An 18,942-nucleotide genomic window follows, 5' to 3' on the forward strand; every position below is an offset into this window, starting at 1 on the left:
GACAGACTGAGATTACCAAAAAGCACCACTGAATGACACAGGATATCATTCCTGCCTGTGGCCATCTCCCTGTACAGCTCCTCCATCTAACACACTGTAAACACTGCAATAGTTACATCCTTTTTGCACACACTCTTTTCTACTCAGTAATGTTGCTGTCAACATTCTTGACATTTATTTATAATCACCTCCGTCAATCCTTGATATTTATTATTTAGTGATTTGTATATATTGTTCTATTTCTTAAATTTCTTAATTCTGTAACATATTGTATTGTTAAATAGTCTTGTCTGTTTCTGTTATTGATATTTATACTGGAGCAACTGTAACCCACATAATTTCCTTAGAGATTAATAAAGTATGCTGATTCTGATTCTGATTTAAGATAAGTGCTATCTGAGCAGAAAGCATAAATCCGTTTTAACATTTTACTTTCTACAAGGTTAAATAAAAATCAGCCTCACAAATCAATCATCCAGGCATAATTTAAAACATTCTGTATGTTTTAAACCAGCGGTTCCCAACCTTTTTTGCACCACTGACCGGTTCGTTTATTGTATTTATGGTGGATAAATACAACAAAATAAAACCAGTACTGGTACCAAAAAAAAGATTTATTCATAACACACGGGAAAAGACCCAGAGAAACGGAGTTAACGATAAAAAAAAAAACGATAAAAACCCTGAAAACCATAAACTGAAAATCTCAACTCTCGTGGCCCGGTACCAAATGACTCACAGACGGGTACCGGTCTGTGGCCCGGGCGTTGGGGACCGCTGCTGAAAAAATAAATAAAATAAAAGACAAATGTAGTAATGAGTAAAAGAAACCAAAGCTGACTTATCCACCCATCCCGGATCTTCTCTGAGCTTTTTCTGGCACTAACAATGTGCACTCATTATTTGTTAAATGGCCCTCGTCATATCCGTGTAAGCAAAGGCCATCTGAGGCTATGAAGAAACCATGTCTGTGAAATGATAAAGATTATTCTGTCCTGTGAAATGTGAGAATATACAGTGACATACAAACAGGACCAAGCTTGAGCACAAACTTTAATCCAGTGTGGCACCTAAATGATGACACAGTGCTAATGTTGAAGGTTGTGTTCACCAACAAAACCCATCACATCAAATGATCTTCTGGTTGCAACTGCACTTTTGTTATTTATAGATTTGAATCTCCACATGGAAGGTTTTATGTAGGTCGAGGCAGCAGATGATTCTGGGTCTGGCTGGTAAACAGGCCAGCACCATCTATTTTATTGCACTGCCTTATGTAAGAGCTTGCAATGGTGAGGCTGTATCCTCACAATAATCCATGTCAGAGGGGTCAAACCCTATCCAACCCTGAACCCTTTTTAAGAGTCGATCTGTCATCTTTTTTATGAACTAGATGACTTATATCTCTCTTATGATTCATCTATAATTAGATTTTATTTGTCTTTATTTGTATTGTACTGTTACAAAATATCTAAACCGTTTCTTTTAAGAAACACCATCTATCATTAAATGCTTAATAACTACAAAGTGCAGAGTACTCTAACAGATTGGAGAATAAAACTAAAGCAAACACAAAATGAGGTTCCAGCAGGAAGGTTTTAAAGCTGCATTTGCAAGTGAAATTAATAGGTTGTTAGTCTCGATTTAAAGGTCTCGATGGTGATCTTAATAAATTATTCCACAACAGCAGAGCTCTACCACCAACTGAGTCCTTAATAATCTGGGAGATACTTAAATAGCTTGCGCCCTGTGATCTGAGTTATGGTGGAACATGGAGACCAAAAAAATGATATTCAACGACGGTGAAAGGAGGGCTGTGTTATGGGCCCCGTTCTTCCGTATCTGGTTAACATCTCTGAGGATGATATGGCAATCACGGAGTGTATTTTTCTAATACATTTTTGTAATCATTCATCAATAGACTATCTTCAGCACCTCTCCCAAGAGTAAAAATCCTCAAATTAAATGTGGCGTGTTTTTCTCACTACGAGAATGACAGAATGACATCATGAAGAACAAAGAGTACAAAAAACACCTGAAGTTTGGCCTACAGGGATACTTCTACAAAAAATTTCCACATTATTTGAAACTTTAAACATGCCACTGTAATAATACTCGTGTTTACATAAATTCCAGTGTTTTTCAGTGTGTGACATGGTTATGAAGAACCTTTGGCGGTAATAACTGATCCACAGAGGAAAAAGGACAATAAAGTGAAAGAAAGAAAGTAAACAGGGATACATGAGGAGAGCAGAGGGGAATATTTAATGAGGTCGATGGGGTTAAGGACACAGCCGGCGGGGCTGAGGGCTGGGAGCAGAAAACGACAGAGGCCTTTTGTTGCCATGAAGACACATCTTATGTAACTGTGACAGTGGAAAGGCCTGGCTGTGCTGTACCCTAATGCCTCCCCCCCTCTTGCCCCCTGTTTACTGTGCGATAACTGCTCTTCCTCCTTTCAACCGATGGCAGCTTGCTGCTGCTGTGCTTTCTCCAACAATCAAGCAGCATCTACAGCTGCCATGAAAAAAGATCCATTTTCTTATGCTGCTCTTAACTGGAGCTGCAAACTAGCCTGCAGTAGAGATCAAATCAGGCACAAGCAGTAATGAGCACGGAAAGTTGCCACATGGATGGCTCACGTGTGCCGGTAAGGTGCCACAGTATGTTCAGCATTCAGTGCTACTGTCCTATTTATCCTGCTGCTTCTCTCTTTTTACTGGTTGTCTGCCCCAGTGATTTATTTTGTGGTGGTTTATCAAACTGTAAATGAAGTCACTTCCTGCCCTGGAAGGTTAAGCTAATGTTAATGCAAACTCATAACTTGCTGCAGTGGCTTCTTAAAGAGGCCTTCTTTGTTAAATTAATTTTAATGGCCTTGATGGCCGAGATTTATTGCAGAGCTTTGTCTGATTTTGGTGAAAATAAGTCAATATTATCCATTTCATTCAAATAGCAGCAAACAAACTAAAAGGAGAATTTGATGACAGAAGAAATGAGGCATCCTGACGTCTTCAGCTGCAGTGAACAGCAAAGGTCCATAAAATGTGTCTCTTATTCCAAACAATATTACTCAGCGTCTTTTTTAGTCTTTCGATAAAGGCAGAAATCAACACTGAGTGTTATAGAAACTTCTCACAGACAGTGAAATCCAGCCAGTGCAAAAGAATACTGAGTTGGCAGCACACTTCATTAACACGTTCCAGTTTGATCAATTAGATCAAAATCAGTGGAGCAGAGGCACACATACTGTCCTTTTCATGCCACACATTCCTTTTCTGTGGTGCCTGCGTTTAGCCACAATAGAACTTTACTAGTGATAGTTCAGCAATACGAAGCACAAGATTCAGCGACAAGCTTTCTGTGGCTTTAAATAACCTTCTTAAATCCTTCTTCATACAAGCCTAGAGACTGGTTTGTGATATCCTGGTAACCAAAGTGTGTAGTCCACAACCAGGTGGCAAGTGGTTGTGGGAGGTATAGCATGTGCAACCACACTGGCTTACTTAAAACAAATGCTGGTCACACAGCTGGTGACCAGCACAAGGAGGAGGTGCCAGGCTGTGGCTGCATAATGTTCTTCCACGTGCTACTGAGGCCCCCCTCGTTAAATGAATCAATTGTTGCCAATACATCCTCTTTCTTCAAACTTCAATCATCCAATTAAGTAAACGAAACAATGGCACTGGCAGACAAGCTTGAGTTTTTCATGGGTGCGACCCAAATACTCAACTCTGGTCCTCAACCCATAAAAAGGGGAAACAAACAGGCTTTTCAATGATATAAAATGTAGTGCCTGAAGCATTGTTGCAAGAAATAAACACAAATGTCCTCATTTTTTCGCCTCTATAGACTATGGGCTTCTATGGACAAAACAGATTTCCCCAGAAAAAGTTGATCTGCCTCGCAATTGAAGCCCCAGTCTTCACATGTGAAAAATACATCCGGACACTCATCAACCAATGTGCAAGATCATATCTGTTAGACAGTCATCAAATGAGATGAAACCCAATGATGAAGAAAACCCATTCCCCCTCACTGAATTGTCTTATTACATCTCAAACTAGAGAAGGAGATGACAATTAAAAGAGGCTTAACCTTAGAAATAATGAAAATGAATTACATCCAGAATAAATTTGAATCCCCTTGGAGGAAAATATCCTTTGGCCAGACAGCCTTCACAGTAGGATTAGCCTTGTTTTCGATCCAGCTACTCTTACAAATATATTATTGCCATCGCTATCTTGTCTTTGTAGGTAGTCTTGACTGTATGTAACCTTGCTAAACAGCAAGCTTGGTCTGCTGTCATTGGTGTTGCCATTTGTCTTTTATTTCTCTAGTGAACAGAGGTTGCCCGAGGGTCACTGACCAGTCTCTATGCCTGTGTGACTGAGACCTATTGAACGTTTACCTTTAACTGTTCAGCTGAGTTTACTAGTTATATGTTACTTGAATTATCCCTTAGTGAATGTGAAAAAGGTGGTATATATATATATATATATACATATATATACATATATATATAGCCATAGCAGCTGGATAGCGTAGTGGTTAGACTACACGCCTTAGGAACAGAGGATCGCAAGTTCGATTCCTGCCTGGGGCGTCTGTATCCAGTAAGGGTCCTAAGGCTAGACCCCCTACTGGAACAAGAAGGCATCGGTGGGCAAGAGACGAAAACAGGGCGTTGTTGGAATGCTACTACGCAAGTAACCCCGGCGGAAGGGGCTACATGAATAGGATGAGGGACCTATGGATTCTTCGATACCCAACATCCACAATGACGGCGAAACAACTAGTAGCTCAGTGTTCCAACATTCGAAAGAAGGGACTGCTCTCACAGCTAGAGATTGACGAGGTACAACACAAATGCTACGGCAAGGAGGAGTCAGGACGCCAGGTCAGGGGGGCGATATCATCACCCCCACCCGAGATTGGGTACATAGCCCCAAGTGCGATAGGAGAAGGATCGTTGAGTGCGAGAGGAACTGACCTGAAAAATAGGATCATGGCCAAGCTTGAAACCTGGATCCCCCGTAGCCGGTTACCAAGATTACGTGAAGTACCCTCAGAAGGTCTGCTAGATGATGTTAATGCAGCACTACGGGCAATACCTACAACCACGATTACCGACACTAACAAGCTGATCTACAATACGGCAGCAGTGATCAGTGAGATGCTTGGCTACAAGTTGAACAGCCACAAGGGGCAGTACCCTCCATGGAGAAGGAGGCTAGAGGGCAAGATCAAAGTAGCACGGAGGGAGGTTAGCCAACTAACGGAGTTGCAGAAAGGTGCGACAAATAAGGTGCCTAAGAAATACAGCAAGCTGTCCATACCTGAGGCCTTGGAAACTGCCAAGCAGAGACTCACAGCCTTGGCCAGCCGCTTGAGGAGGTACACCAGAGAGATAGAAGGCAGGAGAATAAACCAGCTGTTCTCCACAGAACCAGCAAAGGTGTCCTCTCAGTGGCAAGGGAACAATAAGAGGACAGCACCACCAAGGCTGGAGACGGAGCAATACTGGAAGAGCATATGGGAGAAGGATGCAACCCATAACGGCAATGCTCAGTGGCTAGAGGATCTGAGGGCAGACCACAGCGACCTCCCTGAACAGGGTCCAGTAACCATCACAGTGGCAGATATCCAAGAAAGGGTCTCCAGTATGAAGAGTTGGACAGCACCAGGGCCCGACATGGTTCACGCCTACTGGCTGAAGAAGCTGACTGCACTCCATGAGCGTCTGGCAGCACAAATGAACCAGCTGCTAGTTAACGAGAGACACCCGGAATGGCTAACTGAAGGCCGGACGGTCCTGAGCCCCAAGGACCCCAAGAAGGGACCGGTCCCCTCCAACTACCGACCAATAACCTGCCTCAGTACTACATGGAAGCTCCTGTCAGGCATCATATAACATAACAGGCACATGGGTCAATACATGAGCGGGACACAGAAAGGAATTGGCAAGAATACCAGAGGCGCAAAACACCAGCTACTGGTAGACAGAACAATCAGCCGAGACTGCAAGACCAGACTGACCAACCTGTGCACTGCCTGGATTGATTACAAGAAGGCCTATGACTCAATGCCCCACAGCTGGATACTGGAATGCCTAGAATTGTACAAGATCAATGGGACCCTAAGAGCCTTCATCAGGAACTCAATGGGGATGTGGCGTACAACACTAGAGGCCAACTCCAAGCCCATAGCACAAGTCACCATCAAGTGCGGGATCTACCAAGGAGATGCTCTGTCCCCACTGCTGTTCTGCATAGGCCTGAACCCCCTCAGTGAGATCATTAACAAGACTGGCTACGGATACCGACTACGGAACGGAGCAGTTGTCAGCCACCTCCTATACATGGATGACATCAAGCTGTATGCCAAGAGTGAACGAGACATCGATTCACTGATCCACACTACCAGGCTATACAGCAATGACATTGGAATGTCATTCGGACTGGAGAAGTGTAGTCGGATGGTATCAAAGAGAGGGAAGGTAGTCAGAACTGAGGGGATTGAACTACCAGAAGGCAACATTGCAGACATAGAGGACAGTTACAAGTACCTGGGGATCCCGCAGGCAAATGGGAACCATGAAGAGGCCGCTAGAAAGGCTGCAACCACCAAGTACCTGCAGAGGGTCAGGCAAGTCCTGAGGAGTCAGCTGAATGGTAAGAACAAGATCCGGGCCATCAACACGTACGCCCTGCCCGTGATCAGGTACCCTGCTGGGGTAATAGGCTGGCCAAAGGAGGAGATAGAAGCAGCAATATCAGGAAGAAGGAACACGAGAAGCTGGAGAAATACCAAGGGCTCAGAGAAGAGCTCGAGAGGATGTGGAGGGTGAAGGTAACGGTGGTCCCCGTGGTAATCGGAGCACTAGGTGCGGTGACTCCCAAGCTAGGCGAGTGGCTCCAGCAGATCCCGGGAATAACATCGGAGATCTCTGTCCAGAAGAGCGCAGTCCTGGGAACAGCTAAGATACTGCGCAGGACCCTCAAGCTCCCAGGCCTCTGGTAGAGGACCCGAGCTTGAAGGATAAACCGCCCGCAGGGGCGTGCTGGGTGTTTTATATATATATATGTCATCTGACCTACATGCTGTAAGTATTAAATGTGCTAGAAAGGTGTTCTTGTGGGAGGCGAACCCAAGGAGCCTTTTATGTGGAAAGTGGTGGCAAAGAGGATCTGTGCTGTCTCAGCAATAACACACAGGTATGTAGAAACCTGTGTGTTATCCATTTTATATCTGCTTTTAGGACCTCAGATTGCTAGTGTTTGTTGGCTGGACTGCATTGTGGTGATATATGTGTTTGTAGATCACAGCATACAATTTGCTGACTAAAATGTCAAATACAGAGAACAAAGGATACCATCAAAATTATTCTTTAGTTACTCAGTGAAACTCAGAGAAACTCAACAACATGGACCGCAGACACATCAGGACTGCTCTATGGTTTCCACTATATTTCATACCCTGATTAATAAACTGGTGGTTCTATTGCTCGGTTTTCACGGTCACATTACTGCACCCTGGCACACCAGCAATATGACTCATCCAACATGAACAAGTCAGATCATCCATACCATCATACCATGCTACAGCTGCTAGCAACCAACTGCACATGCTGGTGTCTGTAAGTAAAACAGAGAGAGAAAGAAACAGCTGACTGCTGTGTAAATCAGAACATGGCCATACTACTCACTGTCATTCCCCTCTACGGTGCATACCTCCACCTGTCCAGGCTCTCTTCCTCCTGCTCCCTGCTCACAGTACAGATCACAATGAAGTCTACAAACTCCAAACATCATTGTACACGGAGACTCCTGCCTGACCTCATCTGTCAACCTGTCCAACAAGAATGAGCTCAAAACATGTCCCCACCAATATCCAGTGATTATTGAATTGTCCCCACCAATAATTTGATCTCTTCGAGTAAAGAAAAACAAACCCGATAAAAATAAAAAAATAAAATCTGTCAACGTCTCATTCACCCAGCGGTGCAGAAAGAGTTAAATTACGTTCTCTACTGGAGTCCTACGTCATGTGACAAATATGGCCAATGTGATTGGCTGTGCCTTTCAGGGAGCTCTGTTTAGTTTTAGCAGCAGCAAGTCTGCGCTGCGAGGACCTACAAGGAGGAGAGGAGGATGGCAGCAAAAAGGAAGAACCTGGATATAAGAAAGTATTTTTCAAAGAAACCTGCAAGTTACTTAAAGTCAAGTTAACTCGTAAAATGTGTCCGTCTTAGTAACGTTACAGGCTATGCTAGGCTTTGGCCCACATCGGTCTAAAATTGTATGTAACCATGAATAACGTGTTTTGGAAACTAACTGCACAACATGCAGCACTATTAGTTCTCTCAGTCTCAGAGCAGCATTTCTAATTTTGATTGAAACTGTCAGAGAAAACGGCAGCTTCGAGCAGCCAGGATATTAGTTTACAGAGGCTGTTAAAAATATATGTCTAACGTTAAAATGTTGGTGACACAATAATTCCATCCTAATGGTAGTGACATATTCATAGGGTTAATTTTTGAGACAAAATATCATGAGGTAGTCATGATTTTGCAAATATTCCACCTTGTAGTGCAGTTTGCACAAATTGTTTAAAAATGCACTCACCCTACAAACATTACTGATGAGTCAAGATCTGCACAAAGTGACAGAAACACTGAAGCAGCTGCACATTTTATTCTTATTGTCATGTTTGTCCTATTTGTCAGGTGACAGAAGAACCAACACAAAGCTCAGAGAGTAATGGTGATGCAAGATCACAGGTGAAATTGGATGATGACTTGATGGTTCATGACTGTATTTGAAGCTCATGTGTGACTGCATGTATTTGGAATGTCTCACTGTTATTGATCAGGTGACAGAGGCAGCTCTGCCATGTTGTAGCTCAGAGGTGAAGAGCCGAGGTCACAGGTGACTGACTGATGATTTGGTGTTATAGATTAACTAGTATTTATTATCATGACAATTGTTAGGCTGCTGATGTAAATTGATTCATTAGTGTATATTTGACAAAGAATCTGAATTGACATGTCTCACTTTTTATATGGCACGAATCAATGTGTTATTTTATCCGGTGGCAATATGTCTTAGTGCAGTCAGAGGGGAAGAGCCAGGGCCAAAGGTGAGGCACATCACGCACATAATAATAATTTTAATCTGAGGATAAAACGCAGGTACTGAGGCTAAAAGAAGCTTCAGTGCTCTCAGAAGACTAAAAAGATGGCTAAGGTCAACAATGACTCAAATGAGATTAAACAATGCTGCTGTGTGTCCACCAGGAGAGCCTGGACAGTATAGATGCAAAACCAATATGCCAGCAGTTTATCTCAGTTAACGAGAGGAGCAGGCATGTGTTTGGCTGCTTCACATAGTGGACATTGGGTTGTTGTGTGGGGCACCAGTAGTATTAATGTCTGTTGCTGTAACAGTAGTTCATGTTTAGAATAAAAAATCCCAGCTCACTGATTTGATTGGAGCAGTAGTGCCTAAAATGTTGCATACTTTTGCTGAGAGATCTTTTGTGGTAATCTTAGATGAGTAGCCAGCAGGTCATTCAGTGTTCCCTTAGTGCTAATGTATCAGAGATGTTGGTGTATTATAACTGAAGTAATGTTGTTAAGTCCTTAAAGTCATATTCTTTTATTGTCATGACTGTATTTGAAGCTATTTTTATTTTTGTACGATACCTGATTTATATGGATTATGGCTGAAGTAAACTAAAGTCTAAAATACTTAGTTATTTGTTTAATAGTAATTTAACATTATAAAATTGACGTATAATTATATGTCATAATTATATAATTCATTATATAATTATGAATTGTAATTTTAAATGGTTTAAAAGCATGTAGAATAGCATATGTAGGCAAGTATATTTCTCCTTTTGTTATCAAGAAGCAACGACAAAAAGGAAAAAAAAAAAAGAGAAACGGGGCAGGTTCGGTTGTTGACTCATCCGTCCCCACCAATGCCAAAACCAAATCTACGCCCTTGGCTCAAAGTAGATACCTAATGTCATACCCTCCCCACCATGACCCATCACCAGTCTCTTACTTCACCACCCTCACATACTTCTTTACTGCTCCTGACTTCCTCATATAGTACTAGTTTTTTTTTCTGTTGGACAAATTATAAAATTTAATGTTGAATTTAAAATAATTAAAACAATGAATAACACTAGATATTACATTTAATACTTAATTGAGCTGCAGTTAACAGATATTGTAGCAAACTAACAATTTAGTAAATTGTGTTTATGAAATTTTGTAAATTGTAAATGAAGGTGGAATAAATCAGAGCTTTGTTTCACTCCTTTCACTGGCTTTGTGGCTACACTGAAGCACAATACAAATTGTTTAGACTTATGAAAGATGACGGTTTGGGTTAAATATATGCTGTTCACATCATTAACCCTGCAAATTAAAAAGCACTTAAGTATAATGTGCCTCATTGGTTTTAGCCTCACTGTTACAAAAAGCAACTTTGTAACATTTGTGGTTATAACTCTTAGCATTTAGCAAAACGTATTCAGCTAGCAAAATTAAACTAACAAAACATGACCAGAAGATGCCATTTCCAGCTTTTCTGACAACAAACAAACCAGGAAGTAAAGTACTTATTTTATGTAAAAACTGTTTTGCTGATTTATTTGATTGTGTTCTGACCTCCAGTTAAAAAACAAAAACCATGATCTGTTTTGGGCTACAGATGAACCAGCTGCTTTTTAACGTTAGTTTGCTGTTATTAACGGGAACCAGTGATACTACCAAATTTAGCAGAGTCCAAAAAGAGCTTTGAGTGCCTAGTTCGAGCACAAAACACCTATATAAGTACCAGTCTCAGTCCTTTGAATGAGCTCTAAAAACCACAGGCAGCTGCTGTAAGCTGTGTCTTGTTTGAGAGTCCAAGCACATAACGAAGCTTTTGATGCCATCAGCTGAAAGACGTGTCTTAAATGAAAGCTGCCGTTAGCTGAGCCTAACTGTTCTTAATATCTGCTTATTTTCAGTCTGTGTCGTGTAAGCTCAAGATTTGAGCCTTGCACTTGTCTGCCCCCTCCCTTCACAGTTGTGTACTTTGTTGTGCGTGTGGTACGTGTAGCTGTGAGTCCCTTCTGTGCTGAATGAAGACAGCACCTTAAGTTGCAGACATGCTGTCTGTTGTGAGTGTGTCTGTGTGGGTGTGTGCCTTTAGAATCTCAAAGATTCACGTCAGTGGAAGCTGTTCACCTACACACACATACTGTGTGTATGAACAAATATGCACACACACAATTCTAGAAATAGCCGCTCTATATTTGAATGAGTACAGTCAGTGTCAATGTCTAATCAATGTTCCAGCTTTCTGTCAACTGCAGGCTGCAAAACAAAACAACACACTGAATGGATGGATTAAACAGTTAGAGGCATGCAGTTATTCTAAAAGTAAACCAGCAGAAGCCATTACAATAAGAGCAAATGGTACATATTAAATAATCTCAGATTGGGTCTATTCAGCCTATTCTTTTATGTTTTGTCACACAAACACTTCCAATGACTGATACTCACATTAAACATGGACACAGTTTCAAATAATGAGGTCAGTACAAGTAATCTCTGCGAGCAACTGGATCAGGCTAGACTGCACTAAACACTATGTTTCAGGCAGTTTTTCCTACTCTTGCATCTGTATGACATCAGTGACAGCGAATATCCTTAGAAGGTCATTGCAGGAAAACAACTCTGGCTGATCAAACCTTTCACGTAGGGCAGCTAATCAAAAATAAGCCTTCAAGTAAACTAAGGCCCTGACTGAGATAAACGAAGATTATTTTCAACTATATATCATGCAAAGCTACTTTAGTAGTCTTAAAATAAAGGTATGGTGCAAAAAGTGAGCAGAGCAGGGCCTCTCTACTCAGTCTCGGAACATTAAATGGACTGACTCCTCATAGCGCTTTTCTACTCAACTCAAAGCGCCACGTTCACCCATTCATACCCATTCACACAAGCACTTTCTTCTATGCTTTTTAAATACTTTCTACCTAACACTCACACACATTCACACTCTGATGGATCCTTCAGAGAGCAATTTGGGGCATGCATACAGGGGGAGCCAGGGACCAAACCACCAACCTTCTGATCAGTAGATGACCTGCTCTACCTCCTGAGCTACAGCCACCCCGCAATGATGATGAAACAAAAGCATGGGAAGAGAACAGGCAGAAGATTATGGCAGAACACTGTTATAGATGATTTGTTGTTATAGATAAAAGGCTATAAAAAAGGAAATTATCTATGACAGAGTTCTCCCATAATCCTCTGCCTGTTCTCTTCACATGCTTTTGTTTCACCATCGGTCTCAACCTGTGAAAATGTCCTTTGAATATCTCTAGGCACTCATAAAAGAATTCTGCACCATGATCTATGTTAGACACTCATCAGATAAGATGAAACACGATAAAGATGTGATGTTATTTCCCAGACTGATTTATCTTATTCCATCACCTGTTAGGAGAAGATGTCAATTAAAAGAGACTCAACCTTTTATGTTTTTTTATAGTATGAGTCCCCTGGAGGAGAACGTCTATTGGCCAGACAGCTTTCAATGTAACACTGACCTGGTTATGGATCATACCTCTACTTCAAATACAACATCGTAATTCTTCCTCCCCCTTTGCAAGAAATCTTATAACCTGGTTAAACAGCTCTTGTCTGCTGTCATTTCCTTTATTCTTTGTCATTCTGTCCACATTATTTTCAGTGTGTTTACTAGCCATGCAACTTAGCTATACATTGATTCCAAACTTAAGTTAGTGGCCGTGTAAGATAACCCTCTCATACCTTTATTACATTACTTTATTACACATTACTCCACATATTGACATGTGCAACTGCCATACACTCCTTTCAACTCAGCTCATTAACTTGATTAACTGCTATCATAAACTAGAATGACACTAGATGTACGCTGTGGATAAAAACTGGCTTCTGTGAAAACTGAAACTGATATGGCAGCCTAATAAAGAAATAAAGCCTCTTACTGAAATTTAAAATGCATCTCTTTTCACTCTGGCTTATTGTCTGAAAGGAAGCCACAGCAGACAGCTAAATTTAGCCAAATGTAATTGTGCTGTAATGATATGTGGTCAGTTGAAGTGCAGAGGAAGGAAGGGCAAAGAAAGATCTGCTGCTACTCACGAATTTAGGTGTATAATGTTAATGCTCCAGTGACATAAGGAAGATTTTAAATTTAATTGAAGATAATAAACTCTCCTGGCAAGGCAAAACCCTCTACACATTTAGTCTTCATGGTTTTGATTTTGCTAGTGTGGGATGCCCCTCAATATACAATGTGGCTATGGGTTGAAGTAACACTATTAATTTAACTACCTTGGGCTGCTCCAACAAGTTTGCAATGTCCATCTCACCAAATGCATATACATTTTTGTGAAAGCAGTGGGCGTAGCTACTACTACTACATTGTCACAGTTTTTCAAGAATGCAAGTACACAGCATGGAAATAAATAAAGCCAATGCAGAAGTGCCTAAAACTTAAATTTTTGTATAGAAGCCTGTGGCCTTAGTAAGCTAATGACTTTGTGGGTTTAGTCACTAGTTTCAAGTCAACATTAACAGGAGTCACAATGAGGATACAACAGGATGTGCTCACTGGCAAACGGCTTGCGTTTGTTACCCAAGCCATTAGAAAATGAGCATGCAGGGTCACTAGGTCTCACAGTGAGATCTACCATTGATGGACTTTTTAAAGACAGAGCCATTTGATGGCTGCGATAGTCTTTGCTTCGCATGTTTCTACTTTTCTGTTTGCACAGCAGCATCTAATCTCACTATGTCACACAGAAGCATTCTTGCGCGCATGGCATTCTTTTTTATTGGTTAATAGTATTTGGGAAACACTATTAACCAAAACACTGGATTATATTAAGTTCACCTTCTGGCAGATGAGGCATTTTACATGCTACTAGATGTCAGCAAAATGTAGAGAAATATACAAAACAAGTATACGCTGTATAAACTGATTTTTTTTAGTAGAACGTAAATATTATTCAGTCAAGCAAAACTGTGTGCTGATTGGTTGATGCATAGTCATGGCCTCCAGTGACTACAACTACACACACATAGAGGGAGTCAAGAAGTCTTACCCGCTGTGTTTAGCTTACTATCTTGAGAGACGTTAGCTGACGCTCCAACAGGGGGTGGGACAGGAATTAGAAAATTGCTCTCGCAGCTTCCATGATGTCTCTTTGGGGGTGGGGAAGATGGCAAAACAGGAGATGTTATTAATGGGGAAACCATCATTGTCGCCATTGCAGCAGCCGCCTCGGTGCCGTCCGTGACCGTAAGTGAGCGCCGGACAGCCACGTGTTGGTAGGGCGCCCTGGTCAGGCATGCTGTTCCTGTCATGGTAAAATTCAGCACATTTGGTGCCATCACTGGTGAGCCTCCCATACTGGTGGGGTATGTCCCTGCCATTACCATGGGAACAGCCAGATGTGAACAGTCAGACATTGCTCGTCTCACTGCAGCCCGCTGTGGAGCATCACTACTATGGTTTGTTTTTGTTTCTCTGTTACATGGACGACACGATCCCGCTCTGCCATCCTCAGCGCCATTTAAATCCCGGCACATTCTGGGACTTGCAACCTCGTGCTCTTTTTCAACACTAATATCCTCTGATGTCCACGATCCTGACGTTCTCTTTTCAGTATGGCTTGAGTATTCTCTTTCCAATCCACTCTGTCCAACACTAGTGGTAGTTTTGTTGGCTGAGGCTGCAGGTGGGTCTGTGGTTTGTGCAGCAGTGTGACCAGATTTGCTCAGGGTTAAGTCAGCAGATGGAAGAGCAGTCTCACCAGGTTGTGTATGAACACTTTGCTTTTCTAAATATGGCTTGAGGATTTGGTTTCCAGTTGTACTTGCAGGAAAAGTTTCTCTGTGCTTTCCGAGTAAGTTCCCAGATGATTTCTTCTCATTGTCTTGACTTCCAAGACTTAAGTTGGTGCTTCCAGTGAAGGAAGGGCTTGTTGTGCCTTGGCCAGAAGTCTGTTTTGCAGGAGAAAGTGAGCCCTGGCCCTGGACAGCCAAATCATCTTTGTTGCCTGTATTTTTTGCTTGCAGATTACTTTGGCCAATGTCGGGCTTGGGTATAGGTTTAGGGTCCAAGGCTGAATTCAGAATGGATGTCCCAGGTGAGAGAGAAGGTGAGGGTGATGAAGAAGATAGGGAGGAGTGGGAGGACAGGGGGCTGTTGGGACTTTGTGCTGCACTTCCTAATGACCCTCCTGCCTCCCCCACCCTAAGTCCACCCTCCCTCAATCTCCCCCCTTTGAACTCCTCATCATCGATTTTCTGTGCCGGCATGTTGAAGGTTTGGGCACCTGGAGCCTCGGGCATCACTCTGGACGATGTACCTTCCATCCTGGCTTGCCCTAATTTCACCTGATCTTCCTTCAAAGTTATTCTGGACCCTGCCTGAGCTGCAGTTGCAACCTGCCCCCCCAGTGCCATCTGGCCTTGGCAGTACCAGTCACTGTGGTGCATAGAGACTGGACTGGAGGGAAACAGTGGAGAGGAGGCCAGGAGCGCAGGGACGCTAACGCCAGAGAGAGTGCTGGAAGGTTTGTGTTGTTGATGCTGCTGCTGGTGCAGCTGCTGTTGATAATACCCACTGTCCAAACCCGCTGCTGCCAGTAATAATCTCTGCTGGTATTGCGTGTCCTTTTTTGTGTAGTTTTTTTTTCTTCTTCAGAGTTTTTTCGCTCTCTCCAGTAAGAATCGTTTTACTCTTGTCCAGGAGGCAGATCTGTCCTCGGTATCCAAAGTATCATGAGCTTAGAAAGCAGAGGAAGCAATGCATCCTTTCTTTTTTAAAGTGATGCCTCCCAGTTTGTGTGTTGACATGCCCAAAGTGCATGTGTGTGTGTGTGTGTGTGTGTGTGTGTGCAGTGCATGTGCATATAAGTGAGCCAAAAGAAGTGTGTGTGTGAGTCTAGTCGTCTCAGCTTCTCTCTGAGCACTGCACTGATCAGCTGTGGGGGTAAATTGCACCTTCCTCTCTCTCTCTCGCTCACACTCTCTCCCTATGTCTTTATCTCTGTTCTCTTCCTCTCTCTCTCTCTCTCTCTCTCTCTCTCTCTCTCACTGACATCACACAGTCACATGACAGCCAGGAATATTCCCTCATTCGCTGGAGCGAGATTTCAGCATCCAACCCCTAGCGACAAACATGCACAGGCATACACACATGAAGACAAAGATTGCATACACACATGCGGGGAACATGCATGCACACATGCGCGCAAGCACCAGATCAATGGCTGCCACAGTCACTCGTCTGCCAAATGACAGCCAGTGTTCACATGTTGATACATGGCGAAAGACACGCTGAAGACTGTAATCATCCTGGTGAGACTTGTCTCCCTGTTGTATCAGCCAGTGACTGGCCACAAAAGCAGACAAACTACATAATAAAAATTACCACAGTGACGTCGTGAAGTGCCACACAAACGAATTTACGTCTGAACCTTGCACTCTTGTCTCCATTAATTTGTGCCTTCAGTTAAATTGTTTTGCGCTTTTCGCATTTTCCCTGTGCAAAGATTTTATCCACTTGACATGAATTACTGAATCAAATCCTTTCATTACACTTATTACTTTAACTGAGGTTCAATTAATTTATAAAGGGGCCAAATATAGCTGACATTTTAACAACAGATGACAATGTGACAACTCTGAACTCCAGACATGGGGTTTGGAAAGAACAGCATGCAGCCCAATGGAGCTTTAGCCAACAATCTGGAAATCCTCTGGACATTTTCATCATGTTTTTAACGGATCTAGGCCCATTTTCAGTTTTAGTGTTGGGGATGTCCCATGATAGCATTACCTTCAAACACCACAACCAGCTACTTCTTGCACACGCATGGAAGTTTCAGTTGTGAGCAGTGTTGGGATAGTTATTCATGCTACTGCCTAAAATGCCCATGTTAAAGTAGTTGTCATGTAGTTACTAGTTAACACTATAAACCTTAGGCTATGGCTCCACACACTAACAAAACCAACAATACAAAGCAAAGTTAAAAAAGGTTTGAAGGTTCCTTTGTAAGTGCGCATGCGCCATTAGCGTGCTGCCTGCTGTAACCCTAATTTCCTTCGGGATTAATAAAGTATTCTGATTCTGAAAAAAACAGACCAACGACACTTGAAATTCTACTGTACTGTAGTGAGTCTACTGTAGAAACATGAACAGGTAGAAATGGAGGCTACAATGCTGCTAACTGCTCACCACTTGCCTTAATTACATGTTGACTAGCTTTGTGTTAGCATTAACCAAAGTTGTGTTAGCAGTATAATGCAGTTATTTCTGTCCTGAAAGCACTTTGCATTCTTATCTTCTACTTTTGTGCATTAAAAATTAAAAGAAATATTTTCACCGCTCAAAACCTGTAGATCACTCAACCATTTCACTCCTCCCGGCAAATAAACTGAAACCAGATGATTAAAGCAAGAAAACACATTATTCTTTTTCCTTCTTATCCGCTAACTTGCACTTAACTTTGTAATGAAAGTCACTACATATTTGTAACTGTAGCGCAATTACTCCTGTTATTATTGTTAAGAGATGGATCAGCATACATTAGCGGGTGTTTTATGGACAAATGGGCTTCTTCGTCAAAAAAACAAAAACAAGAGATCAAAAAGGGCATAAGTATTAAATCCTAAAATATATTTAATAGTATATTTGCAAAACCTACAACACACTCTGGCCTTTTTTAATGTAGCCCTTTAGCTCCATTAACTTCTATTCGTGAAGAATTATCTTGCAAGTGACCTCTGAAGCATCTCCGGATGAATTGCAGCCAATGTCTCTACAATGGGATTAACATAAGTGCCACCGATTCTGCATTCATAACCATTACTAGACAAGGCTAAATGTTCTTTGATTCAAATTTCTGGAATATATAGTGCTATATATTTTTTAAGGCTCTTGCTTGCCTCCATTTTTCTTGTTGTTACTGGAATTCAAAAAACAAAACAAGTAACAATAAAAGGATTGTTATTCCTATTAATTAGAAGGACAATAATAAGAATTCTTCTTCTATTCACAAATAAGAATAATAACCATTTAACAAAATTAGTTTTGCATATGAAATAATATACACTGCTGTACTGAATGCAGGGATGGATATCCAGAACAGGTTCCCAGAATTATATGTCTGCTTGCCTGTTGATCCCGCTTATCAGTTCCCCTTGTACTTGCATTACAATGAGGTGTTTTCAGTTCGTGTGACAATAGTGACACAGTCTACAGCACAGATATGAACATTACTTTCATTTTTCTTGCATAAAAGGACAAGAGCGTCCAGGGCAGAAATACCCACATTTTACTGCTAACATAACTTCAGTTTTTTGTAAGGACCCGCACAGACAACATGCTAACCCTAAGTTATTCAAGAACCCGCATGATGTTAAAGCTGAGTGAATACCCCAGGCCAGCAACCAGACACTAAACTTCAACAGGTGAGAAGCAGATGAGCAGTCAGATCCATTTCTACCTGTTCATGTTTCTAATGTAAAATTACTGTCACGATTACTTTAAAGTCTCTTTTTGTTCATATTTAAATACTAGGAGAAACATATGTGTATCCTCATTAGGATAGGGATTGGTGTTGGTGTGTGGGACTGATGGTATGATGGTATAAATGGTGATTATTAGACTATGTGTCAGAAGGTGATTCTAGAGAGTAACATGAACGTAAAGTAACAAGCGGCATAATGACTTACTTTCTGCTTTCTGTAATTAAGTCAAGTACTGCGTTATTTTTTACAAAAAGTTTTCTGTGTATTATGTGTAATAATTATTATGAGTAATGACCCCAACACTGATCACAGCAAAGAGGGGAAAAACCTCCAACAGGCAC

General features: G+C 41.7%; 1 protein-coding gene across 1 annotated transcript in view; it reads right to left on the reverse strand.

Moving 5' to 3' along the window:
* LOC146614159 (uncharacterized) overlaps positions 1 to 18,942 on the reverse strand; it is a 124,031-nt gene that overhangs the window by 28,437 nt on the left and 76,652 nt on the right. The gene's annotated exons all lie outside the window — the stretch shown is intronic.

The sequence above is a fragment of the Diplotaxodon limnothrissa genome, linkage group LG18 (assembly GCF_057381915.1).
Source record: "Diplotaxodon limnothrissa isolate DT_005_m linkage group LG18, D_limnothrissa_male_GT1.1, whole genome shotgun sequence".
Taxonomy (NCBI): Eukaryota; Metazoa; Chordata; class Actinopteri; order Cichliformes; family Cichlidae; genus Diplotaxodon; species Diplotaxodon limnothrissa.